General features: G+C 39.9%; 1 protein-coding gene across 5 annotated transcripts in view; it reads right to left on the bottom strand.

Annotated features, from left to right (window-relative positions):
• pde4d (phosphodiesterase 4D, cAMP-specific) overlaps positions 1 to 19,296 on the bottom strand; it is a 669,903-nt gene that overhangs the window by 509,603 nt on the left and 141,004 nt on the right. The gene's annotated exons all lie outside the window — the stretch shown is intronic.

Raw genomic sequence — 19,296 nt, 5'->3', positions numbered from 1 at the left:
CTGGAATAAGAAGATTAATACTGTGTTTCTTCTTTTTCATCTACTGTTCATAAATGTTATTTATAATTAGATTGTGAAAAATACCCTAAAAGACCCCTTGACAGCATCGTCAATGCCTTTTTAGGACAAGTGGGAAGTAGTAAACAATGAACTAAACAGTTATAGGATATAAGCTTCAGAAGACAACTGAAAAACACCAGGGCAAGCAATTAACATTGAGATTTTCTCCGCTTCTAATAATGAACTATTAAGGATTGTTTTATCAGCAGATTTCTTTAAAAATGCAAACAGTTCAACATCTTTCAGATTACAGATATACTCTCAAGGAGTACTGGAACAACTGTTTAACTTGCATGACAACAGAATGATTGAATTTAAGTAATTGAATTATCCTTGATTTACAGAGACTTTCAGCATTTTCTACTTAACAACTGAGGGACCCCTCAGTATAAGTGCAATGCTACAGTGTTACTCAGCTTCATCCGTCACTGAGGCTGTTTCTTCATCTCTACCACAGCTCTTATATCCTAACTGAAAATGACAGAAGAGCTTTGAATATTTCTTCCATTTTCCATACTCCATACTTTAAACATCTACATTTGGTATTCAATATTTTCACAGAAAAGTAACAGCATATTATCTCAAATTACTTTTCGTTTGGTTTAACAGAGATCAGCACCGCAAATTCTATTTGCATTGTAGGAGATGCAGACACCTCTGTGGTGAAGTGACGTCAGCTGCTCACACACTTGGTTTGTATGATGGGCTGGAAGAACCACAGAGATACATAGTTCACCAATAAAGCTGAAGAAACAAAACTGAAGTAACAGTTTTCATCGGTGAATGATTTTGAAATGGTATTAATGACCTGCCCTATCCTCTATTGACTTTTGAAAGGTAAATTTCTTCTTTAAGTTAGATAAAGTGCTGGCTCTTCCACAACTTGCTTAGATATGAAGTGTTTACTGGCTCTGCTGATGATGAGTTGCTTATAGAGTGAGAAGAGAGAAAAAAAAAATAGGAAACTTCATAGAATGCTTAAAGCAGCTTACAGAGACGGCGGGGGGGGGGGAACGTAGGTGAGAAAATGGTGGTCAGCATAGGAGGATTCCTTACAAAGTACCTTGTATGGTAAATTCACTACAGAGAATATAGAAAAAAAGCTGCTGGAGGAACTCGGAGGGCAGAGCACCACCTGTGGAAGGAAGGGAATTGTGGATGTTTTGGGTCAAGATGCTGAACTGAGACTGTGAGTGGAGAGGGAAGATAGCTGATACAAAGAAAGAAGGAGGTATGAGACAAAACCCAGCAGGTGATAGGTCGACTATGGAGGGGTGAAGAGTGATGGACAGGTGGGGGGTGAAGTAGAGGAGGAGAGATGGATAGGGCGAAGGCGGAGTAGGGAGAAAGGGCCAGATGGGTGATAGGTGTTAAAAATGGGGACAGATGGAGCCATTTGGCGGGGGAGAAGAGGGAAGGTGGAGACAAAGGCTGGAGAGAGATAAACAGGAAGATGGATGTCAGATCAGCTAATGGCTAAAACCTGTTAAGAATGGAAGGTTATGATGGGAACCCTTTGACAGAGTGATGGACAGCCAGAACCAGATGAGGTGGGGTGGTGGGGGGGGGGGAACAGTGAGCGAAGGACATGACTCTTCCAATGTTAAATCAAGTGACGGGGGTGACAAAAGGGCTTCACTTCCAGAAAACTTGATTCCTCCTCTGCTCGCTTTGACCAGCAAAACATGGAGGAGCCATCAGGATCTCCCACAGCCCCTGATGATCCTGTGATTTCAGTCTCTGAGGTCAACGTGCAAGCAGCCTTCAAGAGGATGAAACCACAGAAAACACCCAGCCCAGACAGAGACCTGGCAAAGTACTAGAGACCTGTGCTGATCAATGGCTAGAGTGTTCACTCAAATCTTTAACCCCTCTCTCACTTCAACACCTGCTTCAAGCACAGTTCAATTATATCAGTGCCTAAGAACATGGTAACCTGTCTCAATGACTATCAGCCAGTAGCACTTACATACACAATGATGAAGTATTTTGAGGTGTTGATGATGAAGCACATCAACTCTGCCTGAGAAGTGACTTGGATCTGTTCCAATTTGCCTACCCAAGCCATCTCATTTGCTCGTCACTCAACCCTGGAACATCTGGACTGCAAAGAGGCATACATCAGGATGCTCTTTATTGACCACAGCTCGGCATTCAATACCATCATCCCCTCAAAACTAATCAATAATCTGCAAGACATAAGCCTCAAGATATCCTTATGCAATTGGATCCTCGATTTCCTCACTTGATGACCCCAGTCAGTTCAGATTGACAACAACATCTCTTCAAGATTTTACATAAACACAAATGTACCACAAGACTATATGCTTAGCCCCCTGCTTTCCACTTGACTGTATGCCTAAGCACAGCTTCAATGTCATATTTCAGATTGCTGACGACACCATGGTCATAAGGCAAATCAGAGATGATGAGGGATCAGCATGTAGAAGAAAGACTGAGAGTCTGGCTGCAAGATGAAGGAGCTAATTACAGACTTCAGGAGGAGGAAACCTAAGGTTCATGAGCCAGTCCTCATCGGAGGATCAGAGGTGGAGAGGCTCAGCAACTTTAAATTCCTCAGGGTTATCATTTCAGAGGACCTGTTCTGGGCCCATTACAGAAGTGCAATTAAAAAGAAAGCACTTAAGAGTGCGTGATGATTCAGCATGACATCTAAAACTTTGGCCAACTGTGTGGTGGGGAGTATACTGACTGGCTGCATCACAGTCTGGCATAAAAATACCAATGTCCCTGAACAGAAATCCTGAAAAATGTAGTGGATACGGCTCAGTCCATCATTAGTAAAAGCCCTCCCCACCATTGAGCAAATGTACATGAAACATTGTCACAGAAAAGCAGCATCCGTCATCAGGGACCCCAACACCCAGCTCATGCTCTTTTATTACTGCTGTTTTCAGAAAGTAACAGGAGCCTCAGGATACGTACCACCAGGTTCAGAAACAATTAAGACTCTTCAACCATCAGGCTCTTGAATCAAAGGAAACAAGTTTAGTCACCTTCATTTGCCCAATCATTGAAGTGTTCCCACAACGTATGGACTCACTTTCAAGGACACTTCACCTCGTGTTCTCAATAATGATTGCTTTTTTATTTATCTATCATTATTTTTTTCTTTTTGTATGCACAGTTTATTTACTTTTGCACATTGGTTAAATGCCCAAGTTGGTGTGGTCTTTCATTGATTCTATAATGGTTATTATTCTATAATGGATTTGTTGATTATGCCTACAAGAAAATGAATCTCAGGGTCCTATATAGTGACATATATGTACTTTGATAATCAATTAACTTTGAACTGATTTAGCGATAGTGTGAAGGGGCTTTGTGAAATAAACAACAAATATCTATCTTCTTACCTGCATACAGTAGGTATGTGGAAAATGTGATATCTATGTACTTTGATAATAAATTTACTTTGAACCTTCAACTTTGGGTAATAGGTAGGTGGAACCAATAAGGGAAGTGAGAAAAATAGGTCAGAGGTTTTCGTGAAAGTTAACAAAAATGGAAGGATGTGTCAGTAGGAAGAAAGGACTGGTTACCTTAACTTGGAAAGTTCAGTATTGATATCATTGGGTTATAGACTATCAAGGTTCCAGTTTTCATTTAACCTCAACTTAGCACTGGAGCAATGGGAAGGAGAGTTAAAATGGCTTGCAGTGGGAGGTTGGACTGACCATAGGGTTAAGTGATCTACACAAACAAGTAGGTCAGTGTAGGCATGGGAAGGGGAGTTAAAATGGTTTTCAAGGGGTGGGTTGGGATGACCATGGGGTAAGTCGCCTAGTCTGTGCTTGGTCCCTCCAATGTAAAGCAGAGACCTTTGGAAGCACCAAATCAGTAGATGAAGTTGGAGATGGTGCACGTGAATCTTTTCTTCACCTGAGAGGGCTATTTAGGTCTCTGGAGGGCAGCGAGGGGGGAGGTGAAAGAACACATACAGCACCTCCTTTGGTTGCGGGAGAAAGTACTAGCCATCAAGGAAGCATGAGTAGTCCAGGGAGTCAAAGGTGGAGTGGTCAACATAGGAGGAAGAAAGGGATGAGGAGGAGGAGACCTGGCTATTTGCATTTCCGGCTGCAGCTGGGGAAAATAGTGAACGATGATTTGTCGGATAAAGAGCCTAGTAGAGCAAAAGGGAAGCACTGAGGGCATCATTGCCTTAATTCTGTACTGTTTGCAGGGAGATGCGGTGAGAGCAGAAGTCCTGGAAACAGGAAATGCAAGAGAGAGCTCCATCAACCACAGCAGAAGCGAAGCCACATTTCCTGAAAAAGGACCCTTCACATGCACTGGAATGGAAGACCTCAACTTGAGAGCAGATGTGACAGAGACAGGGAAAGTGATGGCATCTTTACAAGAAATAGAGTGGGAAACGGTGTACTCAGTGAAGCAATGGGAGTCAGTGGCTTTACAGTAAACGTCAGTAGATATTTTGTCACCTTAGAAGATAACTGAGAGATCCAGAAAAGGAGAGAAGTGTCAGTAATGATTGAAGTAAATTTAAGGGCAGGGTGGAATTTGGTAGCAGATCCGGTAAAACCAGATGATTTCCATCATCGCAGTACCAATGTTTTCAATGTGACAGAGAAAACGTTGGGGAATGGTATCAGAGAAGGTTTGAGACAAGGAATTATCCACCTAGCCAGTGAAAAGACAAGTGGAAAGACAGACAAAGTCACAGGGAATACTGTACGTTGGTTATATTGGTACATAGATGGGTAGAACCAAGCTGGCACAAAACTAGAAGAGTACATTGAACCTGTGTGAAATATATTCAGAGTTGGTTACCAAAGCCACTTCAAAGACCATAATACCGATTCCTGTAAGAACAGAAAGACAGAAAGTGGGTAGACTTTTGGAACGGGGGGGATAATAACTGGAGATTTCAAGGAACTCAGGCCAGGCTTCAGCTAAGGGAACTATAGCCAATGTCAACAAATAATTGGCCAGGGAATGGGGTTCTGTCTTGATTTGGGTCAGGAGAGAAATGAAATGAGAAATGATTCTACAAGATGAAATAGGCTTCATGCCAGCTACAGATGTGAGATGGGGTGAAACTGGCTGCGGAAAATCTATACTGCATTACAAATGATAATGTGCCTGGAGGTAATAGAGGAAGAATACATAAAGTTACTGAAACATTCAGAAAAGTTATATATATAAAATGGTTTGAAGGCGTCAATGTTCTGTGTTACCCTCAATGTGTTCCACTTTATCTAGCAGCAGTGGTTATCATGCTGTTAGATAATGCTTATCATTGCTGCTGTAAACTGATACAACATATCATTATTATCACCTCATGTTCACAGTTCACAGGAAAATACAGCCTAAAACAAAATACCCTCAGATTATATTCAGGCTACAGGAAGAGCAATAACTACTTAAGTTAATATTCTAACCTTTATAGCAATTACAGCACCCTGAATCATATTACTGAAAATGTTTGAACAGTATACACTTACCATTTATCTGTAATGGAAAGCTTGAATTTGATCACCGTTAAGGGAATGGAAACAACAGAGAGAGAAACCAGCCTAGGCAAGTGGAAAACAAAACATTTCATAGAACCTGGCAGATTTTACAAGGTGCAAATTGCTGCTCAGCAAGTCTGGCAGCAGCTTTGGGGGGTAAAAAAACTGTCAAAAGCTTCAGGCAGAGACCCTTCCTCAGGAAAGACGATGATGATGATGATGACGTTGTCTCAGGCCTGCGTGGTCAGCGTCGGCCATTTTCATGCCTTAAAAGGCACGGAACGAAAGACTGTGTGGCGCGCCACTCCTCACACAGACAAATGGAATGGAAGAAACCAGTATAAAAGGGTAAAACAGGGAGAAATGGAAGATAGGCAAATGGAGGAGGGGGTAGTTGGAATGATGTAAGAACCAGGGAGGTGATATGTGGAATTGACAAGGACTGAAGAAGATAGTTCCAAAAATTCAAAGTTGAAAGTAAATGTATTATCAAAGTACATATATGTCACCATATACTATCCTGAGATTCATTTCCTTGCCGAGATACTCAGCAAATCCAAGCATTGTAATAGAACTAAAGAAAGAACACACCCAACACAAGGTGCACAAACAACCAATATGCATAAGACAACCAACTGGGCAAATACAAAAGAAAAAAGCAACAATAATAATCAATAAATAAGCAAAATATCAAGAGCATAAGATAGAGAGATAGAATCTGATAGGAGTGGATAGTGGACCAAGGAATAAAGGAAAGGAGGTGAGGAGGGAAAATGGAGAGAAGATTGTGCAGGAAGTGGGCAGATTGAGAGGGCTGGGGAGAGGAGAGGTGATGGGGCTGGACAAGGAGAATCAAAGTGGGCAGAGGGGCATGGTTACCGGAGTTAGTGAAGATGATGTTTATGTTGTTAGGTTGGTGACTTCCAAAGTGGAACATGAGGCACTGTCCCTCTAATTTGCATCTTGCCACAGCAAGGCAGAAGAGGAGGCCATGTTCAAAAATGACAATGTTAAACTGAAAAGTGGAATTAAAATAGCTAGCTGCTTGGAGATCTTGGCTATTACTGTGGAAAGAGAAAAGATGTTAGGTATCTAGACATCTTGTTATTTTCATTTTATTTCTCCCATTACTAATGATGTGAAGTTCTGTCAAAGCACAGGATTAATTTTCAGAATATTATTTCCATATTCTTCATCAATTTTGTGTAATCTTTTTAATCTTAAACGTTCTCTTTATCGATAATGCTCCATATTTTGAAAACATGTTTTTCAACAGTAAAGCATTCTTAACCAATGCTTTTTCAATCTTAAAACTGCTAGACTTTTAGAAATTTAACGTTGGGCTAAACTTTTCTAATTGAAACCAATACTCATGATCAACCACATCTGTACCTCTCTTTATTGGATAAGAGAAAGACCAAACCTGCTTTCTGAAAGGATTCTAGTGGCATAGTCTCAAAGCCTCTGGTAGTAGTGAAACTCCTCCTCCAAAATGCTCCTGAATGCTTTGCAGGTTGTGAAAGCATTTTTAGTTGTTTGATTTCATGTTTCTGACATGAGGAGAATTTTAACAGCTACAAGAAATGAACAACTTTTAAAAATGGAAAAATAATTAAATAGTCTAAAAATATAAAAAAGGTAATTAAATCACTTTGTTGTCTACTTTGGTTCAGCGTGGTCTCGAATTCCAAAGTTGACCAAAACTGGCAAACAAAAAAACAAAGAGGAGATTTCCCTTCAGTAAATTCTGTGGAATCTCAACAAGACAGAGCCTTACATGACAGTTTAGAATTGCTACAATTTCCAAACAAGAGAATATCTGCGGATGCTGGAAATTGCTACCATTTAATGGCTAAATCCTAGTCTATCTACCTGGAGCCACATGGGATTTGCTCTTTCTTTCAATTTCCATCAATATTAAACTTTCTGGAAACTGTATACTTGGACTCTTTTAAAGTTTGAACTATTACGTGTCATCTTGAACATCTGATTATTCATTTTGATACTAGGCAAGTGAAACCAAACCGACTTATCAAGTATATTAAATTCAATAGTTCATCTTACTGAAGTATCATAAGTAGTCATCACCATTGTTTAAAGAAGTATTTATATTTGTTACAAACAAGAGAAAATCTGCAGGTACTGAAAATCTGAGCAACTCAGCAGGCCAGGCAGCATCTATAGAAAAGAGTACAGTTGACGTTTCAGGCAGAGACCCTTCAGCAGGACACCACTGAAGGGTCTCTGCCTGAAACATCAACTGTACTCATTTCCATAGATACTGCCCGGCCTGCTGAGTTCCTCCAGAATCTTGTGTGTGTTGTGTGTATTTATACAGGTCCACAATCCCTTATCCAAAATTCTGAAATCCAAAAAGCTATGAAAACCAAAGTTTCTTTCGCCAACAGCTGAAGTTACTCAGGTGTGACGTGGCAGCACTAGCAGATGTCAATTGTGGCTCAGCGCTCGTACTGGTTACACGTGCATTTGCTGTTCGCTGATATTTTGTGTTCACTGTTGACTTTGTGTTTAATTTCACTGTGAAAATGTCAAAAAGAGCCGCAGATACCCCTATGGATAACAATGAGAAAAAAAAGGAAGCATCTATCATTATCAATAACGCAGAAAGTGGAGTCACTGCAGAAGCTTGATCGTGGTGTGTCTGCGCAGTATCATACTGAAGAATATGGTGTCGGAACTACCACTCTATATGATTTAAAGAAACAGAAAGACAGGTTACTGAAGCTTTATAGTGACAGTGACGTTCTACATTTATTCCAATAAGTCATTTACCATGTGCTTGATTCGGTTCGTTTGAAGCTGTATAGTTTTATGTTTTATTGAAAGTTTTTGTTGGAAATAAAATAGTTTTCTTGTCATTATTCCCTAAACAATACAGCATAACAACTATTTCAATAGCAATTACATTGTGTTAGGTATTTTAAGTAATCTAGAGATGGTTTAAAGTATATGGGAGAATGTGCGTAGGTCTGGAGCTCCGTCCTAAAGTCCACCTGCACTAAGCCAGGTTAAATAAGGGTCTTGCGCATACATGTTTTTTGGTATCCACAGGGGATTCCAGAACCAATAAAGAGGGATTTTGAAATCCGAAAAATTCTGAATTCCGAAATGCAACTGGCTCCAAGGATTTCGGATAAGGGTTTATGGACCTGTATTTGTGTTCGGTATGGGAGGGCGTAGCAAGATATGCTCACAGCTAACAACTCCCAGAACTGAATGTTCAAATGTGCCTGTTCAGTCCAGTCATAAACAATAGCCTAAAAATCTAGACTAACAAGAAATGGTACCCTGATTTTCATCACCAGCCTTGATACACAAAGTAACAAATGCCAATATCAACATACTTGCATTTACTCACATTTACAAATACTGAAAGAATGATCCTGCAGTACATAGTCCCAAGATCCTAAATATCATAGCAAAGCTTCCCAATATGATGAACTGTTGTCTGCCTAAATGTTGATGATGGACCACTGCTTGACTTAGGTAACATATGGCTTTTCCAACATTGATCCTAATCCATAAATTTTACAAAAAACTTCCATCATATCATTGGGCCTAACTGACTTTTCTCTCATTTTTATATTTTGTGAGAGCAGTTGACTGTTCCTTGATATGGTAATAAATTAAAAGTTATTCATACTCTGTGGTATCAGAATTACGTGCAGCTAGGACAATTGATGTTTCAGGTCCAAAACTCTTTGCTCCTTCTTACAAAGCATATTGATGTGAAACATTAAGTCTGTTTCTCTTTTCATGAGTGTAGTTTGATTTACTGAGAGTTTTTGGCATTTTGTGTTTCGTATTTCAGATTTCCAGCATTTTAACATATTTTTAAAATTTCATTTGCTGTACACGACTAACTGAAATTTTAAGTATTATCAGGTCTCATTGTACTGTAGAATCATTATACTCATAATGGTACTGAGGAAAGCCACTGGGCTGATCAAGTCCATGCCAGCACTCTCAAAGCAATCCAGACAGTTGATTTTCTTGTACTATCCTCTTAGTCTTACAAGTTTATTTCCCTCAAGTGGTTTTTCAATTTCCCATTATAATCTCTGTTCTATCACCATCTTCATAGTCAATGTGTTGCAGGACGTTATCAGTTGCTGCATAACAACTTTGTCCCACAAGGTTTTGACTCAAAACATCAACAATTCTTTCCTTCCACAGATGCTGCATGAAACACTTGAGTTCCTCCAGCAGATTATTTGCAGCTTCATGCATGATGGATATTGATTAATTTCATCTTCACTGTTTACCATGTCATTGGCAATTATTGACATTTTACTCTGAATTCCAACATAGCAAATTAATGACAATCAAGGAAAGCAGTTAATGCACCATCAATAACTCTTGGAGACGTGAGACGAGATATAGGCTTTTATTGGCTGGAAGAAAGAACAAGCAGCAATTGACCACCGCACTACATACTGGAGACTGAGGCCGAGGCGGTGGCTCCAATCGCCTTTATACCGGGGTCTGTGGGAGGAGCCATGGTCAGTGGGAGGGGCCACAGGAGCAGTCAGCGGGGGGGCGTGTCCAGACGGGTATATGTGGTTCACCGCAGCAGTGAAATACTGGAAATGCAAACGCGAAGAAATCTGCAGATGCTGGAAATTCAAGCAACACACACAAAATGCTGGTGGAATGCAGCAGGCCAGGCAGCATCTATAGGAAGAAGTACAGTTGACGTTTTGGGCCGAGACCCTTTGTCAGGACTAACTGAAAGAATAGATAGTAAGAGATTTGAAAGTAGGAGGGGGAGGGGGAAATCTGAAATGATAGGAGAAGACAGGAGAGGGAGGGGTGAAGCTAAGAGCTGGAAAGGTAGACTGGGAGACCGATTCGCTGAACACCTACACTCTGACCACCAGAGAAAGCAGGACCTCCCAGTGGCCACACATTTTAATTCCACGTCCCATTCCCATTCTGATATGTCTATCCAGGGCCTCCTCTACTGTCAAGATGAAGCCACACTCAGGTTGGAGGAACAGCACCTTATATATTGGCTGGGTAGCCTCCAACCTGATGGCATGAACATTGATTTCTCTAACTTCCGTTAATGCCCCTCCTCCCCTTCTTAGCCCATCCCTTATTTATTTATTTCCCCTCTTCCCTTCCCCCTTTTTTTCTCTCTCTGCCCCTTTCATAATCACTCTTTGCCTCCTCTCCAATCTCCCTCTGGTGCTCCCCTCCCCCTTTCTTTCTCCCCAGGCCTCCCATCCCATGATCCTTTCCCTTCTACAGTTGTGTATCCCTTTTGCCAATCACCTTAGATCTTAGCTTCACCCCTCCCTCTCCTGTCTTCTCCTATCGTTTCGGATTTCCCCATCCCCCTCCTACTTTCAAATCTCTTACTATCTATTCTTTCAGTTAGTCCTGACGAAGGGTCTTGGCCTGAAATGTCGACTATACTTCTTCCTATAGATGCTGCCTGGCCTTCTGCATTTCACCAGCTTTTCATGAGAAATACTGGAAATAATGCTTTTTACCAGAGGTGAAATAACACTGTCTACCAACCCCAGTTTGAAAAAAATGTTTTCACATCTCACTGCTTTTTCTGTCTTTAAGGTAACTTTTTAACCAAGCTGTCATTAACTTTCCTCTTCCAATAGTTCAGATTTTTAATCAGCCTTTTATATGGTTAAGTACTTTTTTAAAACGCATATGGACAACAGCCACTTCATTCCCTTCATCAATCACCTCTGTTATTTCATCAAAAAATTGATTTTGTTTGTCAATAATGATTTTCTTTTACAAATCAATCTGGCTTTCCTCAATTAACCCAGATGTTTCCAGGTACCTATTATCTTTATTTCCAAAACTTTACATTTCAATGATGTTAAACTGGACTTTTTTTAAACTACCAAAAAAAGAGACAAAAAGAGAATGGAATTCTTTCTTAGGAAAACACGAGGAAATCTGCAGATGCTGGAAATTCAAGCAACACACACAAAATGCTGGTGGAACGCAGCAGGCCAGGCAACATCTATAGGGAGAAGCACTGTCGAAGTTTCAGGCCGAGACCCTTAGTCAGGACTAAATGAAAGGAAAGATAGTAAGAGATTTGAAAGTAGAAGAGGGAGGGGAAAATGTGAAATGATAGGAGAAGACCGGAGGGTGTGGGGTGAAGCTGAGAGCCAGAAAGGTGATTGGCAAAAGGGATACAGAGCTGGAGAAGGGAAAGGATCATGGGATGGGAGGCCTAGGGAGAAAGAAAGGGGGAGGGGAGCACCCGAGGGAGATGGAGAACAGGCAGAGAGAAAAAAAACTAAATATATCAGGGATGGGGTAAGAAGGGGAGGGGCATTAACGGAAGTTAGAGAAGTCAATGTTCATGCCATCAGTTTGGAGGCTACCCAGCCGGTATATAAGGTGTTGTTCCTCCAACCTGAGTGTGGCTTTATCTTGACAGTAGAGGAGGCCATGGATAGACATATCAGAATGGGAATGGGATGTGGAATTAAAATGTGTGGCCACTGGGAGATACTTTCTTAAACAGGATTGCCATATTTGCCACTTTTCAATCCTCTGACACCGACCCATGTCATGGGAAGACTGGAAGCTTATGACAAGTCCTTCCATTATTTTCAACCTCGCTTTTTCTAGGAGCATGAGAGGTTTATGGGCGATTGGCCGATAGTGAATTCATGAGGCCTATGAAGCCAAAACCAATACATTAACTGGTATTGATTATTCTAGAGTTATTAAAAGGTGGCTGTCAGGTATTAATTAAAAATAAGAGCTAGTCTTCATTAAGTAAACCCTGTTGACAATTCAACTTCAACTGATACTTTAAGGCTATCAAAATCAATCACTGGGTGTGTAACATTCTGATTCTGTGCCCCTATAACTATGCAGGAAAAGGCAATAGATAGTGTTTGCATTAAGGATTATGTTCATGATGAGATCAGGGAACCCATACAGTTGTCTTCTCATGTATTAACACTCTCGCTTTCTGACCTACCTGGTCCACGTCTCCATCTCTTCCTCCACCCTCTCAATCTGCCCATCACTTACATACTTTCCCACTGGTCCTTGTCCCCCAATCCTCCTCACCTCCTTCCCTTTGGTCCATATAATCTCCAACTGGAATCCACTACCTTCAGCCCATTGTCCCTTCTGCCTTTCACCTCCCAGCTTCTGCTGTCATTCCCACTCCCCCCCCCCTCATCTGCCAATCAACATTCCCTCACTTCCCCACCACCTTTTTTATACTGGCTCTCTCCTCTCTGTCTTTGAGTCCTGATGAAAGATATCAACCTAAAATGTTTCATGTTAATTTCCCTCTGTAGCTGCAGCCCAACCTGCTGAGTTCCTCCAGCATCTCATGTGCTGTTGGAATCATAGACCAGCCACTTAATGCAGAACTTAAGACTTGTATTTCTTGTCACAATATTTTGCCTATTTGTACATTCAGGGAGCCATCCCTCAGTATCCTAACAAAGGAGATATATTTTGGGTGTCTGAGATCTGTGCCTGAAGCTCGCAGATCAGTATTTCAATATTTAAAGAGGTTCTGCTCATTGTGGTATGTTCCTGTTGTAAATATAACATTCTGCAGTCACTTATCTACACTTAAAATGTTTAAGCTAAGAAGGGAATTGCAGCCTCTGAAATTGTTTATAACCATTTATTGTTGTCTTTGTATTTAAAAAGCATAAAACATTATAAAACAAAACTTTCAAAAAATCTGCCATTGTTGTATAAAGTCCTTCAACATCTTCCAGCTGCAGCTCAGTTATAGCTCAGTTCAGCAGTCACAGTATTTGGAAAAGCCTAGTAATTTCCTAAATCAACTATGTGCTGCAGTCTACTCAGTAATCACTGCTTATTAATAAATTCTGAAAAATACACACTCACTATGACAATCACTTTCACACTGCACAGTAAAGTTTATACTTTAAAGATGAATGTACGACATTTGAGTGCTGTCATTGATTCAGAGTAAGTGTGCAACAAACTCAGAAAGTAAGTAAATTAATCCTGGTTGCTCTGTGAAATGGTCCCTGAGCAGTTAACTTCTTACATTGTGACAGATATGTCAAGACATTTTTAGCTGGTTACTCCATTGCTCATCTTTGCTGGGGCCTAATACTGTAACCTTGAGAGATTTTGTTGCTAGTTAGCGCAGGTAACCTTATCTAACATAGGCTCTGTCTATGGGCAATAATTTGATATTGTACATAAATATGTAGTAGACTATAGATGATAAAAAGCAAACACGAGAAAATCTGCAGATGCTGGAAATATGAACAACACACACAAAATACTGGTGGAACACAGCAGGCCAGGCAGCATCTATAGGGAGAAACACTGTTGCCTGGCCTGCTGTGTTCCACCAGCATTTTGTGTGTGTTGTATAGATCATAAAGCTGGGTTTGTCTATGAAAATACATTATTTACAAACAACTAATGTTAGTACTCAGTCCAGGAGAAAAGCTGCAGACTTTTAAGCAGCTCTGAAAATGAACTTTGAAGTTAAAAATGCATTTGATGATTTAAATAATTTAGATAGCCAAACACTTCAGGTAATATCTTCCATTGGAAATACTGAATTACCAATTAGGGAAGGAACACAAATTTGAAAATACCCCTGTGATTCAGAAATCAGATTCAGTTGTCTAAATTAGCATAAATTCTATTCCAGTCAGAATTGTTTTGTTGGTTTTTCTATTAAATTCACTGCATATTGTTTGCATTTCTTTCTGGCTACCGTTATTGTTTATTTAAATACTCTAGAGTAGTTATGTACTGTAGCTACCAAGGGCCATTTAAAAGCAAATGAGGCATTCTTCTGAAAAAGAATGTAAGAGAACCTCAAAATATTACAGAATTAACATTGAAAAATTAACCAGCTATCTTCTCCTATTTAGTGTGAAACTTTTGTACATAGCAAGTCAATACATTTTTATGAGTCTCCTTTGCGCCTAATACAAAATAGCATTTTGTGTATTATAAACAAGTTTATAGCCGTCCCTGATGATTTTGCATTCACTTAGCAAGCAGAGAAAATCTTACCCCTTTGGTTGTCTTCCTACGCTGCTCAAATGGACTGGTTGTTTCTTTGCTTAGTCCTTACTTAGCTTCATTCACCATTGGTCTTGAATAGTCATTTCTACCTGGAGTGCATTACTGCTCTGGAGTCTTAAATGCACTTAGCATGAACCAAAAAGGAGTGAAAATAACACCCAAAGTTAATGAAGTAGGAGTAGTGACAAAACTAAGCTAACGTAGACAGAATTTATGCCAATTTAAATATATATGATGGTAATTTCTGAATAGCAGGAGTACTGTCACATCCATCTTTCTTACTTAATCAGTGATCTAGCCAGTCCGTTGGACATCCTCAACTGCAGTAAACTCTGGAAAGGGAAACACGTCTGCAATGTCATTTCTCCAAAACAAGGTTTATGTAAGTAAGAATGAAATCTAAAAGTAGTGAATTCTCTTGGAACTTTACTGCTCTTGTTACAATACATTCCGTCTTCACATTTAATAAAACTGTTCAATGTTTGAAAAAAGTGATGCCCTGAGAGTTATAAAAAATTAACAAAGTCGCCTAAAGATTATGAAACTAAATTCCCGACTTCAAACAATGTCTGTGTTGTAATTGCATCAGTTGTGGTGGACTCACTTAAACAAAGATGAGGGCGGGGGAAAATACTTTCCTAATGTACATTGCCAGTCTCCGATGACTCACATAACATTTCAAATTTTTGACTGTCCAAAACAAATAGCTATTTGAACTTAATAGGCATTTTCATTAATTTTAACAATTACGCTGTAAATGTTTTATGCTGTTTTTCATGATTTCATTAACAAGAGAATGCTGCCTTATTGAGAATTAAAGCTGTTTCTACAAACAAACTAATAAGCTGAACTATTATAATATGATTACAGAATCAGAATTTTTGAATGGCAGAGGAGCAATGAGCTGATTACTAAATGTCATGAAGGGGCTCATGCTGAAATGCAACTTGAACACGGAACTACAGTACTTTTTGCTGTTTTAGTGACACAAGCATGATTTTAATTGGGCATTCAATAACAACAGGGGCATTGCAACACAGGTATCAAATGCACTGTATATTTGGGGATAAGAGTAAGGAAATTTAAAGATATCAGTTGTATTAAGATCAATACTAATTACTACAATTCAAAATACTAATTTTGAAAACCAAAATAAAATGCTCTTTAAATGCATGCTCGCTTGTATGAGACTTCTTGACCCGGGGGACAAAATCAGCTGTCTGCTCTATTTATGCCTTTCATAATCTTATAAACTTCCATCAAGTTTCTTCTCAGCCTCCGCACCTCCAGAGAAAACAGCTCAAGTTTGCCCGACCTCTCCTTCCTTGACATTGGCATTCTGCCAGCTTAGTGCACTGGACTCAGTGATTATGATGTGCTCTTTTCAACAGTGCAGGAGCCAAGCATAATTGAGTGTCTCTTTTGCAGAACACTTCCATTCAGTCTGCAAAGATGATTCTGAAACTCTGTCACCAATTGCTTAAATATTCCATCCCACTCATATCCTGAACACTCTACCTTTGGCTCATACACTATTCCAGCAAAGTCCCATGCAAGCTCAAAGAGGAGCATCACAATATCCATCTTGGTTCATTAAAGCCCCCAGAAATTCAACTATCTCAGACAACTAGTCCTATTTTGTATCAAAACTGGCCAGTTCTTTAATTCTACTTTTCAGCTCCATATACACAGCCTAAACAGGTGAGTAGTTAGCACATCCTCTCCTATCTCAGATTGCTAGCAACTGCTGAGTTCTGCATCTTACAATAACAGTGTAGTTTTTTATCTTCTCTCTCTGGGGCACAGGCAAGGTGACTGGTCACAGTCCTTCTTCCAGTTTGGAGGTATTTAAGAGAAGAGGGCGAAGATTTAAGGTGAGGGTGGAGGACTTGAAGAAGACTTAAAGAGCAACTTCTTCACACAGAGGGCAGTGGTTCGGTGAAATAAACCGTCAGACGAAGTTGTAGATTTAGAATGTTCAAAAGACACTTAGACAGGTTCATGGATTAAAGCAATATGAACAAAATGCTGGTAAATTGGACTAGTTCAGGTAGACAATCTGGTCACCTGGGATGGGAATTGCAAAGCATTTGAACACACATCCCAGATACGCATTGTCAATAAAATCTCCCAACCGTCCAACAATCTTTTTGGCCCCCTACCATCAGGCAGGAGGTACCGTAGCATTAAGACAAGAATGATTTGGATGGGATTCACCTTTACCCCCATTCGTAAGCTTATTGAATTGTCTGCTACCATGTATGAATTTCATCATACAGTCTTGTCACATATGAATTGCCTGCAGATTATACTGTTTATATTTCAACTTGTATTATACTGCATATGCACCTTATTAATTGTTAAGTTATTTTATGTGCTATGTGTGTGAGTTGCAAGTACTGTGTGGTGTACCTTGGTTCACAGGAATGTTTCATTTGGTTGTATGCATGTGTACAGGTAAACAAAAATAACTTGAACTGCAACTTGAACTTGAGGTCTGATGGGCCTGTTTCTGTGCTGAACAACTCTATAACTCTCCTCTGATTTTTTTTATTCCCTCTACTTGCACTCCTGCAGAAAGTTTAGCAATTCGAAATCTTCACTCCTCACCTCCACTCCAGTCAGCACCAAATAATCCAGCATCATCTAGTTTATCTTGGTCTCCACTCCAGATATTTCCCTTATTCTCTCCATCCTTCCCCCTTTGCAACTGTAAACATCTTTGATTTCAAACTTTCTCAAACTATGAAGAAAAGATATCAAATGAATTATTAATTCTGTTTCCCTCTCTACAGATGTCTGCTGACATGCTGAGTACTTCCAGCACTTTCAGTATTTGCATAGCTTTAATTGGACATCTCATGCCAAAGTTGTTTTGGATGAGTGGCAGATCTCTGAAATGCATTTACAGTAAATTCCACCCAGATCATAAATACCCCTGTTGTGACTTTGCGATGGAGTGAGTGTGCACTCTTCTGAACATGTGCCACAGCATCTACTTACAGGAGTAACCTTAAGCAGTCATATTAATATATAATTATAATATCTGAAGCAATCATATTATTTGTAACACTAATTCAACTGGGAAAATAAAGTAGGCAGAGCACAACGCCAGAATGAAAAAGCCCAAAGACTATTCTAAATCAGTCCTTGTGTCTCATCAAAGATGTGGTGTGACTAGAATGGCAGTTGGTTGTCTTGATGTAATACCTGATCAAGGTTTGTACGGTAGCATGCCAGAAGGAAAACCACAGTATTTCCTCACATCCTTTCACATTAAAATATCTCAAGAAAACAACAACAAGTTCTTGCATTGAAGATTAAATTATATAAGAGTCTATAAATGTTTAAACATTTAAAATGAGAAAGGAAACAAGAACGAAAGCCTCAATTTTTTTTATATTTCAACACATAAAACTGATTCAAAACTTTTCCAGAATCAAGGTATTTATCAAATAATGGCTTTCCCATTATGAACTTGAAAACAGTGGTTTTGGTTACAGTTTTACAAAATTGTCTTAGCAATGTTTGACTTAAGTCTGAAAGATGCTTCAAAAGATTGAAAATTCATCTTTAGGATTTGGCATTGGTGGAAAGGCCAATATTAATGGATGATGTTGGAAGACTTCCTGCAGGTTGCATTGGTGCAAGTTGGCTGCTGGCGGTGTGCCCAGAGAACCGAGTCCTTTTGGGCACAGAGCTCAGAAAAAGCTACATAATAGACTTTTAACATCGTAAATCAGTGAGCTGTTTTTTATGTCTGTCCCCTCGCTGTGAAACGGGGAACCTTCTTTCTCCCTTATTAGGAACAGAGAGAGCCTGTGGTATGTTGAATACAAGGCAAACGAGTAGTCTTTGGGGTACTGCAAGTCGGTGTCTTTATTGATGCTTTGCTGCACGCTTGAGAGCTCGATGGAGGGGAGCACCATTGGTCTCTAACTAATGATATGTGCACAGCAATATGTCAATAATTAACAATTATTATGATTGTTACATAGACTGAGATACAGTGAATAACTTTTGGTTAGTCTGTTGTCCAGACGGATCTGCCATTCATACTTACACTGTGGCACCAAGAAGTAAACAGAAAGCAAAATATAGTTCTGCAGTTACAGAGAAATTGCGGTGCAGTTAGACCAATAAAGTGCAAAGACCACGGTGAGGAAGACAGGGGAGATCAAGAGTTCCTCTTTCAGCAAAGAAGAGGTCCGTTCATGGTCAGTTAACAATGGGATAGAAGAACAGAAGCTGTCCTTTGGTTTGGAGGTATATGTTCTCAAACTTCTGTATCTTCTGGCTGAAGAGGAGATGGGAGAAGGGAAAATGATCAAGGTGAGAGGGGTTCTTGATCATATTATGTGCTTTCCCAAGGCAGTGGGAAGGGTGGAGAAGGGGAGGTTGGTTTGTATGATGGAATTGGGCTGTGTTCATAATGCTCTGCAATTTCTTGCAGTCTTTGGCACATGACATAATTGCTAAGTAATTGGGGGAGGGGGGGGGTCGAACATCCTCATAACGGTTTTCCTCTCTGTCCTTGTGCCCTCACTGTGATGGTCACTTTCATTCTACTTTGAACTAACCAAGTACTTTTGAAGTGTAATCATCATTAAAACTCAGGAAATGCTTCTGCCAAATCTGGTTAGGTCTTGCCAGCAGCCAAATGATAACATATATAATTTAT

Source organism: Hypanus sabinus, chromosome 14 (assembly GCF_030144855.1).
Source record: "Hypanus sabinus isolate sHypSab1 chromosome 14, sHypSab1.hap1, whole genome shotgun sequence".
Classification (NCBI taxonomy): domain Eukaryota; kingdom Metazoa; phylum Chordata; class Chondrichthyes; order Myliobatiformes; family Dasyatidae; genus Hypanus; species Hypanus sabinus.
Note: the sequence above shows the minus strand (reverse complement) of the source record. Positions and strands in the feature narration are given on the sequence as shown.